Source organism: Chinchilla lanigera, unplaced genomic scaffold (genome assembly GCF_000276665.1).
Source record: "Chinchilla lanigera isolate Chin_1 unplaced genomic scaffold, ChiLan1.0 scaffold00076, whole genome shotgun sequence".
Lineage (NCBI taxonomy): Eukaryota > Metazoa > Chordata > Mammalia > Rodentia > Chinchillidae > Chinchilla > Chinchilla lanigera.
Window position 1 is genome coordinate 2,403,908 of NW_004955477.1, and position 17,151 is coordinate 2,421,058.

At 48.7% G+C, this 17,151-nt stretch overlaps 1 long non-coding RNA gene across 1 annotated transcript; it reads right to left on the reverse strand.

The window, feature by feature from the left end:
• Window positions 1–672: 672 nt before the first annotated feature.
• Window positions 673–16,748, reverse strand: LOC106146399. Its single transcript, XR_001230819.1, has 4 exons — window positions 16,404–16,748; window positions 15,327–15,493; window positions 2,073–2,179; window positions 673–796 (listed from the first exon to the last, which is right to left on the reverse strand). It is a non-coding gene; the product is annotated as an uncharacterized LOC106146399 (long non-coding RNA).
• Window positions 16,749–17,151: the final 403 nt, after the last annotated feature.

The following is a 17,151-nucleotide window of genomic DNA, read 5'->3' on the forward strand; positions in this document are numbered from 1 at the left end:
GACTCAGCAGGAAGCCAGGGTGCTTACTTTGTATACATCCTGAGCCTGTGGAAGAGGAGGGCATGGAGATTATGTGAGAGCTACATGCCCCTTAGGTGGGGGTAGCCTGTTTACAATGTAAGGCAGGGAAAGAAGTGCTTGCCGCCACTCCTCCCTTTTTGCTCTGGCTGCTTTGCTGTTCAGCTGCCATTCCCCCCTTTGCTCTTGTTGCTTTGTTATCTTCTGCCTCCGAGCCAGCCAAGTATGGACTGAAACCTCCACAAACTCTAAGCTAAATAAACCTTTCCTTCCTTCATTTTGGGCGTTGGGTGTTTTGTCTCAGCAACGAGAGAAAAGTAACCAAGACACACATGTCATTCCCTTATTCCATGCAGCATCTTTGCATGCCCCTCCCTTCTTCATATGTATTTTAGAGGAAGCAGAGATCTTGTCTCATTACAGAGGCTGAACTAAAAGTTAAAATCTTAATATTATGGCCCCAAGTGGTAACCATTTTCCTACACATGCCTCAATTGTATCCTTCTTTATGGCAGAGGAGTACTCCATTGTGTGTAAATACCACATTTCCTTTATCCACTCATCTGTTGCTGGACAGATAGGCCACTTCCAAGATTTAGTTATTATCAGTTGTGCTGCTAGAATCATGAACACGCATGCATCATTGTGGTATGATGCCTTTAATTTTTTCGGGAAGATACATAGAGGGGGATTAGCTGGGTCAAATGGAATTTCTAGTTTTCACTTTTTTGAGGAATCTCCATGCTGATCTCCATAATGGCTGTATTAGTTGCTATTCCTACAATAAATAAAATTGGAAAAAAAGAAAAATGTACATAAAAAATAGAAATCAAAAAAGTTAAGGTCTTTACATGTAATTGACTTGTAACTTAATTGCAGAGACCTGCCTGCCCAGCACCCCTTTCAGCCAGAAGAATGGGCGTTTGGTGAGCTCTGCCAATCACACACATGTAGGTGCAAGTGCCAGAGGCTGGACTGCGTGGATGCCAGGATGGGGAGGCCGGTTACAGCAGAAATGCCCCATGTTAGACCTGGGGTCAGCAGCACTCATGGAGGTGTCAGTACTCAAGGGAGGTCCCATGGTGTCCCTCCAGTCCTGAAAATTGATTCTGAACATCATTCCTTCTGCAGAGACTCAAACCTAGGTGTGAAACACATGCAGGGGGATCCAATGAGCAGTCTCACGGCCTTTAATCCATTTCTGTTCTGCTTTAATGATCAGAATTAGCTCTAGCTGCTTGCAGCTGAGCTACCTGATTGGCATGCAGTTTAGTGCACACAGCACTTTCCACCTTTGCTTGTTGCCCCTCTGGCTCTAGGATTCTGGTGGGAGGTTTTAAAAGGGGCCAGGAATCTTCTACACAATGTGATCTTCCGCACTGGAGCCTGATTGCAGGCTCTGTCTTGCCCTTGAGTAAAATAAAATAGTGGTTTGAGTATAGGCTTTAAGAACTGCACCTGGGATATGATCCTGGCTCCTTCATGAGTTATCTCTTGTGGAGAAAGCCATTCTCTGATTAGAAAGCACTGAGGACACACAGTGATTTGTTTACTGTTGCAAAAATGAACTGAAAACTTTCACCTGAAGATAAGAGTATATTTGAATGGCAGGAGATCCCTATTTTTTAATCTTGCCATGCACTGTAAAAATTAATGGGAAGTAAGGACTGTGATTGTAGTGGATTGATAACTGGTGATGAACTTATAACCCCCAGCTGAACTGAGTAGGCATGGTGCTGGGGGTGGGAGGCCCACCAAGGGATTGTTGCCAGCAGCAACAGAGGCAGAAATGAAGATAACACTTTAATTACTAAAACGTTTGCTATCCGCCCATTTGTACCAGCTTCGCCCTTGTTTCTCGCTCAATAAAAGGTGACTGAGATTGGTAATCAGGGCTGCAGTCCAAGAGGCTGTAAGCCCCCTGATCCCAGACTTTTGCCTCTCTTGTTTTTCTTGTCTCTCTTACTATTCCTTTTCATCCTCGGGCACCTCGTTCCCAGGACCTGTCACCCTGGATAGAATGACAATTTCTGATGTACTCTTGGGTGACTTACCATCTGCCGGGAGGGCTGTGAAGCTGGAGGTGTGTCCTATTGCAGGTCACCGTCTCTACCATGTTGGAGACAGCACTTCTTGGGATGTAAAGAAAAGGACAGAGGACCTGGGGAGAAAAGGTTCTGATGACACCGTCCAGCTCTTGGACCCAGGTGGGCCTAAAGCTAAACCTACCTCTGAACTTTTCAGAGAGATGAGTCAATTGATTTCCTTCATGGTTGGTGACAACTGGGTTTTTTCATCTCAGATAAGTCTCTAAATACATGAGAAAGCACAGGGGAAGTGCAAAGCATAGATTCCAGGACACTCTGCTGTGTTTTCCCCCAGGGTACTCGAGGGTGTGGTTAGACTCCAGATGGCTTGTCCCTCCAGCCTGCCAGGACTCAATCACAAAGTGAGACAAAGCTTAGATTTGGTCTGGGGCATTGGCTACCCACAATTTTGTACTCTGCTTAACATTTTGTTATGGACATTTTTCCACTGCATCAGTATTTTTTGAAAGCCTGATTTATAATGTAGAAAAATCCAAAATGAAGATTTTCCATAAATCTTTGCCATCCTCCTATTGTTTCATTTTGAGGTTGTTTCCCATTTGCCACTTTATAAATTATGCTGTAAAAGCATGTTTGTGTCCAAAATTCTGAGTACATCATAGATTATTTTCCGGGGATGGATTTCAGAAATGGAATTGACTGGTCATGGCTATTTTTGGACCTCTTGATACCTGTTGAGATGCTCAGTTTGAGAGCAGAATCTATACTTATTTGTAGCACTCTATTACTGTGTTAACAAATCTTCATTGTCAGAAATTCTTCCAGTTAGCATTAATTTAGTTCTGTGAGCTAAGAGTTATGGTAAACAGTCTTTATGCCTGTTCCTACAGATAACAACCCAGTCACATAGATATGATTATTATACAGTTTTAGACATGAAAAAAACTAAGGCTCAAAGAAAGTGTGTGACTTGCCAGAGACAACATAGCTAGAAAAGGTAGAGGTAAGTTGTGTTCTAGGTTTATGTAATTCAATCCTATGCTGTTTTCCCAGGAAATTATTTCAGGAAGAAGCAATCAAAACCTAGTTAGGGTCCTAACTAAAATTCCCTAGCTGGTACCTGGACACTCTCTGTGTAACATCATAAAATATCCCACTGGAAATGCATTCTAGTTTATTTTGAGACCTATATCATGCATGTTGCACCTTAAGAACATCAGGCCTATTTGCATTAAGGACCCTTTCTAAGCAAAGTATGTAGAAGATGCCTATAAGGAAAGGTCCTATGTGGGTCAAATAGCTCCATGAATGGAGCATCCCTTGGTCTAGAGATGTAACTCCCCTATTGGTCAACTTGGGCTTTGGTTTATTGTTCCCTCCAGTGGCACTGTCAGGTCCCTCCTGGATTAGGTCAGAGAAGAAAGAAAAGAGGAGGTACTAGGTAGGCATTGTTCACCAAGTTCCCCTTCTGGACTGATGGAGTGGAAGAAGGACCTTTGAGAGTTTTCACAACTATGGGGTAGGTGAGCCATGCAGAAAACTCAGACCAGAACAATGGCTCTAAAGACCTCGGGTGGTTCTGGGAATTTGTTTTGGAACTGAGTTTGTTGTTCTGAGTTCCAAAGTTGCACAACCTGTCCATACCTCACCTGCACCATCTCTCACTGGGCCTCAGGCTACCTTCTAGCTGTGTCCTTTCATTAGACCCCATGGACAGATGACCCAGGACTTCAGTGTGGCCTATCCCCCAACCATCTCTAGGAGGCCTCACTCTCCCATGGTCTCTCCACCAGTGCCAGGCCCAGTGGTCAGCCGTTAAATACCTGGAGACTGGGGCCAAGTATGCCTAGGCCCAGCTATGTCCAGGGCCAGTGCTGGTTGATTCCAGGAAGCTTCTGAGACCTGATGTCTAGAACAGAGGCTTACTGGAGCTTGGAAAAAGGACCTGAGGACCACAGCCTAGTGATCTTCAGCAAATCAACAAGTGGAGTCCTTTCTCCACAGGAACCCCAACTACATAGCATACTTGTTATGGTTTAAATCTAGAATGTCCCCCAAAGTCTCATATATTCGGAGGTGGGGCCTGCTTGGAACAGACCACTGGAGACATGACCTAGAAGGTATACTTTTATCCCCAGCTTCCTCTCTCTCTCTCTCTCTCTCTCTCTCTCTCTCTCTCTCTCCCCCTTCCACCCGGTTGCCATGGGTTGAGCAGCTTTTCTCCACCGTGCCTTTCTCCTATGCTGTTTCTTCCTTGGAATCAAAAAACCTTGGATTGAATCCTCTGAAAACCATGAGCTAAAATAAACCTCTCCTCCTTTAAGTTGCTGGTGTTGGATATTTTGTGCCAGCAATGGAAATGACTAAGAGAATACCCATCCTCCAACTGGCTGTGACTCTGGGATCAAAGGCTAGTGCCCCTTCCAGTCCCCCTGCAGCTCCTCCATTGAGATACTAGGGAGGCAAAGTTAGCTCATCCCAGCCCCCTTGACTCACCCGCTGCCTTCCCCAAAAGACTATTAATAAAGACATCACATCATTGTGTCATTTCCTCCCAAATTACAGCATGTGATCCCAACAATGAGGTAAGGATGAGGTAAAGGGTCAGGGGGAAATGCTGTCATTTCGCCCCCAGTCACTGTTGCAGGTTTTTGGACAGGAGAATGACTGGTTACTGAGCAGCTGTCAGCCTACCTTCTGCAAGCGGCTGAGCAAAAGACAAATTTCACTTTAAGATTTCATTCCCTTGGCCCATTAAAATCCTCTCTAGAGTGTCTGCCAGTGGCAGACAAAGGCCCATGAAGTCTGAGACACTGGAAACCCCTTTCTATCCACCACCCCCTATGTTTTATCCCACATGGTGTTGCAGATTTTGAAGTTGGGTATAAAGGAACTTCTTCCCCAACTTCCACTTCCAAGAGCTAGCGAGCGCTCCACACCCCTACATACAACCGCTAGAAGGGAGAAGGGTATTTTTTTTTCCAACTCCCCTAAATCTTGCAAGAGTGGTTCCCAGAAGTCAAGCCTGAGTTTTCTCCCATGCATGTAAACATCCTGAAATGACCTTGGAAGATTATGGCCCCGCCCCTCTCTTTGGGACTGTACCCGGGGCCTCCAGAGGACAGAAGAAGGAGTTCCAAGTAGCCTCTCCTTCAGAGCCAGTGACAGAAGAAGGAGTTCCAAGTAGCCTCTCCTTCAGAGCCAGTGACCTCCTTCAGGGCCAGAACCTGTCTTGTCACCTCTGTGCTGTGGTGCTGAGTTGGTTCCCAGGCTTCTGTTTTCACATCTGTATTGTGGACACAATCATGCTTCTTCTCTGAGCTGTCCCGAAGACTGGATGCATGGCTGTGGGGCAGACCCTGGCATGGAGCGTTTGTGATAGTGGCCTCATCATCACAGGAGGATGAAGATGGGCAAACTTCTTGAGCCACTTGTACAACAGGGGAAGCAACAGCAATGCCTACTTTGGGGTCCTGGGAGAATTAAAAGGGATCCTGGCTGTGAGGTCTACCCTGAACCTAACACTTTGGCACTCAGCAAATGGGATTCAGGGAAGATTTCAGGGCCATCACCACCCAAGGGAAGGAGGTGGAGCGCTCAGCTTGCCTCCTCAGAAGTCTGCCAACCCTAGCACAAGCCCTAGGTGTTTCATGCAAACATAATGGGTTGAAAGTGTAGATGCTGTTTGGGAGATAATCAACCTGGGGCAGGGGAGGTAGTGCAGTTGTAGGGATGGAAGGGCTCCAAGCCTGAGACAGGAGAAGGCTGTGTAGCTAGACCTTGTCAGGCTAGATTCAAAGAAGATACTAAATGTGGCCAAGCATGCAGATGCCCCCATTTATCCCACCCAAGCTCAGCAGCAGCAAGGCAAAGCCTACCCATTGACATCTGTCCATGCCCTGCCCACTGACATCTGTCCCTCTCCCACACCTGTTCCTCTCTGCCTCTGCCAGAGAGAGAACTTTCTTTGGCACCAACAGGGTACTGGAAGCCCAGGATCAGTCTCTCTGGGCCAAGATCAAAGACTCCTTCTGGAAACTACAGGGGAGAACGCATTCCTTCCCTTCCCCAGTTAATGGTTGCTTGGCTTTATTCCCGTTTTCAAGGTCAGCCTCTTCCAGCGCTCCCTGCTCCATTTCTACATTGCCTCTCCTTCGCGCATGCCAAGTCTTCCTCTGCCGCTCCTGTAAGGATACTGGTGTGTGTTTGCATTTAGTACTCACTCAGATAATCTGGGATTCTCTTCCCACCTCAAGATCCTTAATCCTATTTACTAATTCCCTTTGCATATTCAAGGTGACATAGAGTCTAGAGATGAGGACTTGTTAGCTATTGGGAAACTGAAAATTCTGCCCAATAGGTATATACATGAATGTGTTTGTACATATGCATATGAGTGTGCTGTGAATAAATGTGTGTATGCATTGTGCTTCTACCTATAGTTTATTACAGGGATTTGGTGTTGCCCAACTGTGGGAGCCACCTGAACAGTCCTCAGCTGTTCCACCTAAATGTGGGGCCAGAAGTCAGTGGGCCGGAAGGGAAGATGGATAGGAAGTAGGGCAGTTAGGAAAACAAGGGAAAGCAGAGCCTGCAGAGATGGACTAGACCCTACACTAATCTCTCACCACCCTGGGTTTCCCAGCTGCAATGCCAGGGCACACCTTCCTTGCAGAGTTAGACTCTGACTCAGGGGTTGGTGGGGAGGCTGAGGAAAGAGAGCTGGAGCAGCAACTGTTCCACACCAGCTACCCAGGTGGGCCCACAGGTAAGTGCCCATGTACAAAGCTGCATGGAGCCTTGGGCCCTGTGCCAGCCTCCCAAGTAGAAAGGAATATGGTCACTACTTCAGTTCTACCTTCAAAATGTCATGTAAAACATCTCTCACGACCCACACCAAGCTGATCTATGGAGGAAAAAGAATTCTGGGAAATGCACTCACTCCTTTACAGATGGCCACTGTCCTGGGAGGCCTTAGGTCCCCTTGGGACACTGAAGCACTGGCCTGGTAGACTGAAGCAGCCACATATGAGCATAGGAACATTCTCCTCTATGGTGAACCTCAGTTCTCTAGTCAAGAGACCTCTAGTTTTGGAGACAGCCTTACTCTACAGTAAGCATGGAAATATACTGGGGCCACCATGGGCCACCCCAACAGTTCTCCTTAACTTGTAACCTTGGGTGGCGAAGATTGGACACTTGGTGCCCACCCTCCTCTGAAAGGCCTTGACCCTCCCACACCTTCCCAGGAGCCTCAAGACTCACAGCTCCCCATCAGGGCTCCACACCTGCCAGCAAGTCCTGGTAAACAGAGAAGGTAAGTTACCTGCAGGCTCACTAGACACTGTACTGTCACCCACATGTCTGGTTTGGGAAGGAGGTGTTACAAGGGTAGGAACAGACAGCCCAGAAAGAATTACGCTCACACAACATCAGAAATTCTCTCTGGGAAGCTGGGCATGGTAGTTCCCATTGCTACTCAAGAGGCTAATCGTGAGTTCGAGGCAGCCTGGACAATTCAGTGAGACTCTGCCTGGGGCAGGGGAGATTGGTAATTGATTTGCCACAGCTTTGAACCTCAGCAGGAACTGCCCTACAAAACTATTGTAGTCAGCCACCCTCTGCTTTACAGCAACCGTGTGCAACTGAGAGGAAGTGTTCAGAACTGCTGGCCTGTCGGGAGAGATGCAACAGGATTCAATGGAGTAAATTTATTCAGGTGCTAGAAAAATATAATATAGAAAAGGACATTGTGGCCCACATCAGGAAGTTTGACATAGAGTACAACCCCACTGGGCACTGCATCATGGGACAGAACTGGGCAATCTAATACATGAAACCAAACCCTTCATCTACTTCTCTCTGTGCCAAGGTGGTCGTTCTTCTGTGCAGGTCTGTTTAAAAAGCATGAACTGTGCCACACACCCAGTGATCCATCCACAAACAAGGACTGCAGCCCAAATTCCAAAGGCTAGGGATGTAGTTCAGTTCAAAGGCACTAAGTTTCATCTCCAGTACCAAAAAATAAAATAAATGTGTTGTTGTAGAAAGAAAGAAAGGAAGAAAGAAAGAAAGAAAGAAAGAAAGAAAGAAAGAAAGAAAGAAAGAAAGAAAGAAGAAAGAGAGAAAAAAGAAAAGGGAAATTCTATCTGAGACAGGAGATTATGGGTGATTTTTTATGCCTTCTTACAACTTTTTCTGTATTATTAAGTGTTGCTCAGTGTACATATTATTTTTGTAATAAGAAAAAATATTTACAATGTCATCTGGCTTTCATTCACTCCCTTTCATTTATAGCAGCTCTCCTTACTGGACAAAGCAGGCACAGAAAGCCAGGCTGAACTGAGTCAGCACAGTAAAGCTTACACAAGAACATTCTTCTACACGAGCATCCCTTGGCCTTTCAGAAACCAACAGCAAATTAGGGGTGTGAAACTTCCAGAAGGTTTTATCATCACTCTCTCATCACTCATCACTGAAAGGCTGGTCACCGCTCCCACTCTGAAGCAAAGTGGGGAAGGGGAAGTTCCAGAAAACATTTTGCTGATTAGGTCAGCTTTCTGTGACCATGTCATGCCCTTACACATGGGTGCCTGGGGCAGCTGCCCACTGCTTGCTTCAAAGTGCTCTTCCCCCTCCACAGCTGAGCAGATGCGCCTCGAGCTCATGCCATACTTCCTGCCCTTTCTTTTTTTTGCTGGTCACGCTCCTGCTCAGGGTGCAAGATCCCATTTAGAAGTCACTTCCAGCTCCTCCATGCTTGTGCCTAGTTCTGCCAAGTTCCTTTTTCATCCTTGCTTGTATGAGGTTCCCTGTTTTTCTCTCTCCCTTGCCTATGACCTTAAGGTACTAGCTCTCTTTTTTCACCCTCTGGCCCCGTGGCACAGTTCCTAGCCCTATAAACACCCTAAAAACTCTGACTGAATTTTAAATTGTTCATCAATTTCTGAAATTAATCTACATCTAGCTTTCTTGGCAGTTGTCCATAAACTGATTGAAGATGCCCAGCTGTTAAGGGGCAGACATGCTGGGGAAATCCAGGAGGGAACCTCTCCCCCTCGCTAGGAATTCTTCCACACTCACTCACCTTGCTATTCCTCCATGCACACATTTTGGAAGAAGAGATTTTGCGCCTGAATAAACATGCAATTCCTTGTGAACGTCAGTGTTGGAAGAGCAATAAATCACTGCAAACAAGAGGCACCCCTCGAAAGTGGAGACAGAGAATGGCTTTCGCCAGCCCTATCAAAAGGAAGCAGGGACATCAATAACACCGCCAGCAGAGCTGAGGAAAGAAATCAAAGCCCTTCCAGTGGAGGATCATATTTAATTGCTGAACCACATTCATGAGATTACATATTCTGATCAATGTAGGTTGAAGAGGAGCACAGAACACTGAGGGGGGAGGGGAGGAGATTAGATGGCATCCCAGGTGACACAGCCAGAGGTGTCTGAGACAGGAGGTGGGCACCAACAGTATAAAGACAAGCCCCTTTGGGCATGGTGGCAAAACCTATAATCTCAGTCTTCATGACCCTGAGGCAAGAAGATTGCAGATTTAAAGCTACAATGGTCAACTCAGTCAGACCCTGTCTCAAAATAAAAAGTAAAAGCTGGGTATGGTGGCACACACCTGTAATCCAAGTGATATGACCAGGCCGAGACCCACACAGAACCAGACCAGACCTTCCTACATGAGAGGAGTCTTTATTGGGGGGAAAAGCAACATGGTGGGCTGCCCACCAGACTAGGACAGCCCTGAGCTAAGCAAAGCATGGGGTTTTTAAAGCTAACGTTTGGGGAGGGTGTCTGTGGGCCAGAACATTTTTGGGGCGGGGGTGTCTGTGGGTCAGAACAGCCTGAGCAGGGGGTGTTGTTCGTCAGAGTTAAATGCCTGGTTCTGCCAAGGCGGATGAGGGCAAGGTTGGCTTTTGGTGAGGGGAACTGGAGGGGGACAGGTGAAGAGAAATGAGTTTTTATTAACTCCTTAATAAAAGAGCTTAAATCTCTCATGGGGGAGGAGGTTGTCTTGTGACTTATCACCACACACTCAGAAGGTTAAGGCATAAGGATCATGAGTTCAAGGCCAGCCTGGACTACATATTGAGACCCTGTCTCAAAAAAAGTAAAAAGGGAGGAAGGGTGCTGGGATTATAGCTCAATGGTAGAGCACTTTCCCAGCATGCACATGGCCTTGGGCTCCAATTTCCAGTATAGGGGGAAAAAAAGCTAGGTGTATAACTCAGCACTAGAACACTTCCCTAGCATTTGCAAATGTGCAAGGAATGAGGTTCAATCTCCAACACCCAAAAGAAAGCAAACTCCACCTAGAGATCAAAGCAACCAGAAGACTTCATCATTTCTACCCTGCTAATGCACAGATGTGCACCTCTCAGCAGGGACTATCTGTTTGCTTTCTGTGGCTGTAACAAAATACCTGAAGCTATGACTTGATAAAGCAAAGTTTAGCTTTTTCAGTTTTGAAGGCTAAAATCCAGTATCAGGTGGCCCCATCTGTGTGGCCTCTCATAAAAACCTCATGGTGGATGGCATCTCAATGGTGGGAACACATGCAGAAGAGATCACATGAGGCAAGAAAGCCAGAGAGAGTCAGTGGCCAGGCCACAAGAACTATATAAAGCACTGCCCCTGTGACCTAACCAGCTCCCACTAGGACCCACCTCTTAAAGTTTCCACCACCTAAACACCCTCACACTGGGAACCAAGCTTCCAGCACAAGAGTCTTTGGGGATGAACCACACCCAAACCACACCACAGAGCAAAGGAATATGTAAAGCTAAAGCAAGGCTCTTGGCCTCAGGGATTCTCCAAAATATTCAGCCCAGGACCCCTAGCCTTTCACACAGTAGGCCCTCCATGAAGACTGAATTTCAGCCATCAAACACAAGTACATATGTCTTAGTCACTTCCTCATTGCTGAGACATGATACCCAATACCCACAACTTAAAGGAGGAGATGTTTATCGTAGCTTACAGTTGATGGAGGTTTCAGCTCATAGCCTATCAGCTCCAGAGCAAAACAACACAGCAAAAGGACATTGAAGAAGAAAGCTGTTCGTGTCATGGCAGCCAGAGAGCAGAGGATGAAGAAAGACGCCAGAAAGAGAGACAGAGACCCTGCCAGAACATGACCCAGAGAGCCCCTTCTTCCCACTAGCTCCCATCTTCTAACAGCAGGTCAGCAGTACCAGCTGCGTAACCCAATCACCTTCCAAACACATGAGGCTCTCGGGAGCCTTTTTTTTGAGACGGGTTTTGCTATGCAGTTCAGGCTGGACTTTAATTCACTTTGTAGCCAGGCTGGGCTCAAGCTCATAGCAGTCCTCCTGCCTCAGCCTCCCAAGTGCTGGGATTACAGATGTGTGCCACCATGCCCAGCTCAGGAGCCTTTTTAGATCTAAATCATGACAGCATGGTTTGATTCGGTCCCAAGAGAATGCCCCTCAATAAAATCTTGAATTATTCAAGGTAGTGAATGATATCCCTCTTCATCTACTTAGTGACCAAACCTTCTTGGTTTAATCAGCAAAACTTCACCCTGAGGGTCTGCAGCCCTGGCTATGTATCAGAAATGCCTGGGAAGTCTGTTCACAGTGGTCCACTGCAGAGGGACATGTGGATGGCATCTCTGTGCCAATATGTCCCTAGGGTACTCCAAAGACCAAGGGCCACTGAACCCATCAGGTGGCAGAATGGTAGGGACACTGCTCCGGCTCTGCCATTGACATCAAGTGCAGTGGCTGCTGGTTACATTACTGGTCAGAACTTCAGCTTCCTTCATAAAACAGACATAATAAAACCCTTCATATCTCACTGACTATACAAGTCCACCCCCAAGCCTGGGAATCTACTCTAAGACCTGGAAAGAGGCAACTGGTCATGAATATTATTTGTATTTGTATAACAAGAGCCTGGGGGCTGGGGATTTAGCTTAGCGGCACAGCGCCTGCCTGGCAAGCACAAGGTCGTGAGTTCGATTCCCGGTACCGGGGGGGGGGGGGGGGAAAAGAGCCTGACTTCACTGTATGACATTCAGATTTGAAGAACATCTCATTTGATAATTTTTCTAAATAAAATTAAATCTAGCTGAGACCCCTGATAAACTTGACCTGGTCACCTAGCCTGCCAATCCCAAGGCAGACCAGACTGAGAACTACATTCCACCTTGGAATATTCCATGAGCAGCTACTTATCCAGATACCACGATCCCAGGTAGGACCCTCACACACACACCGAGCCCTTCTATCCAGCCCAGAGTGTTCCCAGCCATCACTCTGAGTGCTTGAAATCTGATGAGGTACAGGTATAGCTCAAGGTCTTTGGAAGGCCAACCTTATTTTTCCTCCCCTAAACCTCATCCACAAAACCTGGTCTCTGGCCTACATCAGACCCTGCTTGACAATAAAGCTTTGCTCACACCAATCTATTTTCTTAGGGTTTTTTTTTCAACATTCTACTTTAGGGGAAATTGGCCAGAGATATGTACGGAGAATGCACAGTGAAAGAGTCAAAGATCACCCACAGGGCCACAAGTCCATGTAGAACCAAAACACACAGCCTCAAGGAATATGTTCTGGCTCTTGTCATCCCCATACTCCAATTTATTACTCAGATTGGCCCTGAGGTCATTCATGTAGCAGACCACCCTGTCCTTCCCCTGTCCCTCCCCTGTCCTCTACATTAATTCCTGTACAGACGTCCTTCTTTTGTCTTTTATCCTTGCTTCCTGATCCTACCAATAAAAAGCTACAGAAGCTTCAGTCTGGGGTGTTTTTTCCTGAGACTCTCTCATGCTGAGAGGCCTCAATTAAGGCAGCCCCTCTGAGCCTTCTTGGAGTTTAAACTGGACATTGACTCCGAGTAATCTCTCATCCTCTGTGATGCCACATCAGTGGCCATGGACTAGATACCTACTCACAAGGTGGATTTGATACCCAGTAATACGGGGACCTCTCTGCCTGCAAAGGCTTGGTTGTAATGAATACAGTGCCTGTGGCAGGGGGATTCTATCATTGAACTGCTGTAGGCCCCTCCGTCACTGTGACTCTAATTCTTGATCAGCAAGATCAAGTCGCACTGGCCCACTGGCATCCATGCAGCCATTCTCCAACCTGTGGGGCAGAATCAGAGAAACCCAACCCCAACACCTTTCCCTCCAAGCTCCAAGAGCCTCCTCCCTCCCCTATGCCCACAATCCCTCCCACTGTACACCTAACAGGCACTGAGCGGTCTTGTCTTTCGGGTGGTCCTGGAAGTAGAAAGAAGCCATTATCCCCCTCCTGTGCCAAGTGGCTTGACTCACAGGCCTTACCTGGTCTTCCAAAAGCAGGGGCCGATCAAAAAGAAATCACCCTGTCCATTATCTTTAGTTTCCTGCACCAACAAAGTCAAGTCCAGCTTCATATCTCAGCAAAGTCAACCATATCAGCACCCACAGGAACCAAAGAATGCAGACCCAAGCCCAGAGTTTGTTTTAAACACAAGGCAGAAGTGGAGGTGCGGTAGGTCTAGTCACTTCAAAAGTTTGCTACTTTTTTGCCTCTCTCTCTCTCTCTCTCTCTCCTTTTCCTTCCTCCTCTTCTTCTCCTCCTCCCTCTCCCTCTCCTTCTCTCTCTCTCTCTCTCTCTCTCTCTCTCTCTCTCTCTCCCATTTTCTTCATGTAAACCTCTGTTATTAGTGGACATACCAGGGTAATCCCGCACACCTAGTACAGTGCCCTACCCCTGATATAGGCAGGACCTGCAGCTTGCTCCCAGCCAGTAGATATGATAAAACACAGGCCAGTCACTCACTCAATGCACTTGGCCATGTTACACGGTATAAGATTCCATCTTATAAGACCGGAAGAGAGCGGCTAGCTGGCCTTGAGGAAGTAAGACACCCAAGAGCGATGGGGAAGCCCCTGCAGGAGCCAGATGCAGAAAGCGGCCCCAGCCAACAGCCAGCCAAAAGGCAGGGACCTCAGTGCCACAGTCACAAAGAGATGAATTCTACCCACAACCCCACAAATGTGGAAGAGGGCCCTGAGGTCTAGGAAATAGCCCAGCTGATGCCCTGACTGCAGCGGGTGACACCCAGAACGGAGAAGCAGCACAGCTGTTCCCAGACCCCTGACCCATGTAAATCACACGATAATAAACTGCATTGTTTATCTGCCTAATCTGTGGCGCTTTCATTACGCAGTAGTGGAAACCAGTACTTTGCCTGTGATGTGTGGAATACATCCTGCAGCACAGCAGGTCTGGACCTGAGGAAAGCAGAGATAAAGTGGCCCCTCCACAGGGATTCCCACCTGCAGGAAGAGCACTGGGTCAGGAGTGTGAAGGCTTGGGTTCAAGTTCAGCAACTTCACAGAACATGCCACATGTCTCTGAGCTAATCCCAGCTGCTGATAACCCAGTTCTGACATTCTGAGGCTCTTACCTTCAGCGGTGAGATTTTGCAGGAAGAAGTCACATTCATTTCCAGAACCTTTCTCTTCATCACCCAATGATCAGTCATTCAAAACTAGAGCAGAGACTGGGAGCTGATGCAGGTGTCAGAGTCCCTGGAGACTGGTAGCCCCCTTGGTTCTGTCTGACCTCACAAGCCCCCAGCCAGATGTTCCCCAGCCCAGGCCTCTCCTGCTCCAGCAGAAATGAAAAACCTAACCAGGCCTCCACGGGCTGGGTCCCCAGGGATGGTCCATGAAACACAATCCACTTTTTTTTTTTTAATTCAACCTGTGAATTACTTAGAGAACAATCTGCTAACAAAGCAAACCTTTTCTCTTTTGTACAAGTGACCTCTTCTGAGTCCTTGAGAGAGGAAGAGCAGGAATCTCAGGTCTCCCTTCCCTCTGCTATCAGGATAATTCCCATGGGATCTCACTATTTGGGCCTCTGTCTGGGAGCATAAGGAGCCTACAGGAGGCACATCCCCAAACCTCCCTGCCTGAGCCCAATCAGCCACACAGCAGAGAGGGGGCTGCTCCTACCACAGGGGGTTTGCTGCTGTGCAGAGAACAACTGTCCTCAGCAACCTCAGGGGCAAGCCCCAGGCCCAAGCCTTGGTCACTAGAGGACACCAGCACTCAAGACCCTAAATGCCTGTGGGAATGTGACCCAGGACCTCGCATGCTCAGACCTCCTCTGTCCCTTCTGCCCTCATCACCCTCTCTCTGCCTTGGGCAGGCCCACTGCTAACCCCAGCAGTGGAGGCCAATGGCCCCCTCAGCTTCAGCCCTTGGGATCCACTTACCAAACAAGTCCAGACAGACAGCCACTGAGGGCCCACCTCCATGCCAGGCAGACATCAGAGTGGGTGCAAGGTCCAGTGTCCTTGCGTGAGCCCTTCAGTTGCCAGCAGGACTCTTCCAGACAAGGTGATACTGAGCAGGGCTTAGGCGTAACTCTCAGCTACCACCCCTGCCACATGAGATAGCAGTGTCATGTGCAGATCTGGCAGCTCTGCACAGAGCCAGTCTCTCCCTGGAGGCCCAGAGCCTCTCACAGGCCCATCTTCATGCTGTGCCTCACCACTTCAGGGGACACCCCCTGGCCTCTGGCACTTAGCCAGGGTGTCCCACGGGCAGCAAGAGGTGATGTGGGCCATAGACCCGAGTCAAATCACAAGCAGTTTTTCACAAGCCCCACCCACCCCCAGGAGGCAGAAACACGGGCAAAGGCCAAGACCAGCATGGTGTGGCCTTGTACAACTCAGTTGACCTCACAGAGCCTCAGTTTCCTCACCTGTGCAATGGGAATAACAATACTACCTCCTTGCATGGCTTCACACCCTTTCTCATCACAGGGCAAAGGGAAGACACAGATGCACTCACATAGCACAGGACAAAGGACAGCCCAGCCACCAGAGGGGGCTGAGGAGCCCCACCTCAGGTAGCAGGGTGCCGCAGGATGGCAACGAGAAGACCCAATCCCACAAACCACCAAATAGGGACTGGTATATGCTGGGCTTTATTGTCCATCAGGGGGTCTACACAAGCCTGGCACTCTTGTGTTGAAGGAGCCCCCCTGAGGCCTCCAGAGCTGGAGTGACTTCCTGTTCTGCTGGTCAGAGGCAGCAGGCTCTCCCCAAGCAGGGTCACTTGCTGCTCCCAACCCACTTGCCCCTTTCTGTTGCCCATATGCCACTCGGGTCCTCCCTGCCTAGTTAGCAAGCAAGTCCCTTCCTGGGAGGACTGAATGGCTCCCTTCTGCTCCAAGGGTATCCCTCACAGTGTCCCTTTGTAGCCACCGCCAGCAGCTTGGCCAGGCCAAACTGGGTCCTCAGCTGTTTACTCTCCAGACAATTTTGACTTCACCTCCTGGCTCCTACCTTCAAAGTACTGGCAAACCTGGAGGGTGGCGGCTCCTGGGGGAAGTGTTTGCCTCTGGAAAAGTGGCTGACCCTGGGTGGGGCCTGGCCTGGCCTCCGAAGACAGGCCTCGGGCTGGCTGTTTACAGGGGGGTGTGGACCCAAACAGACACGCTCTGGAGCTGAGACACACAGCCAGCCAGGACCCACCAGGAGGGCAGGCTGGGTTCTGGCAAATGGGTCAGGTACAAACCCAGCTGCTCCCTAATGAGCCAGAGCCGCCTCCACCCCAAAGGTGAGTAGCCTAAGAAGGGGCTGTTCTCCCCAATGCCCTCTGAGACGGACCTTCCTCCAGGCAGGAGGCAGGTCCTCCCCCCGGACCCCGGACGGAACACCAGCCAGGTCAAAGGGCACACTGGCAGACTCTCTCCTGACAGGGAGACCCGCCAGAACAGGTGGGGTGGAGGCACAGCTTCAGCTGGGGGTGGGGCAGCCCCATTCGCCAGGAGTCAGTGGGGGTGATGGGAAAGCCAGGGGCAGGAGCAGACCTCCTGGCAGTCCCCATCCTCTGGCATGCTGGCCTAGCCCAATCCCTCAGCCACACTTAGCAACCAGCAAAAGAACCTGGGCTTACTGAGTCACATCATGGGGTCCGGGAGTTCACTAGGCCGGGCAGGCACCAGCTCCGTGTGTGTCAAGTTCCGCTCCCACCTCGGGACTCTGGCCAGAGGTGTCTGCCCTCCCCGGCCTGACTGCTCTAACTACTACT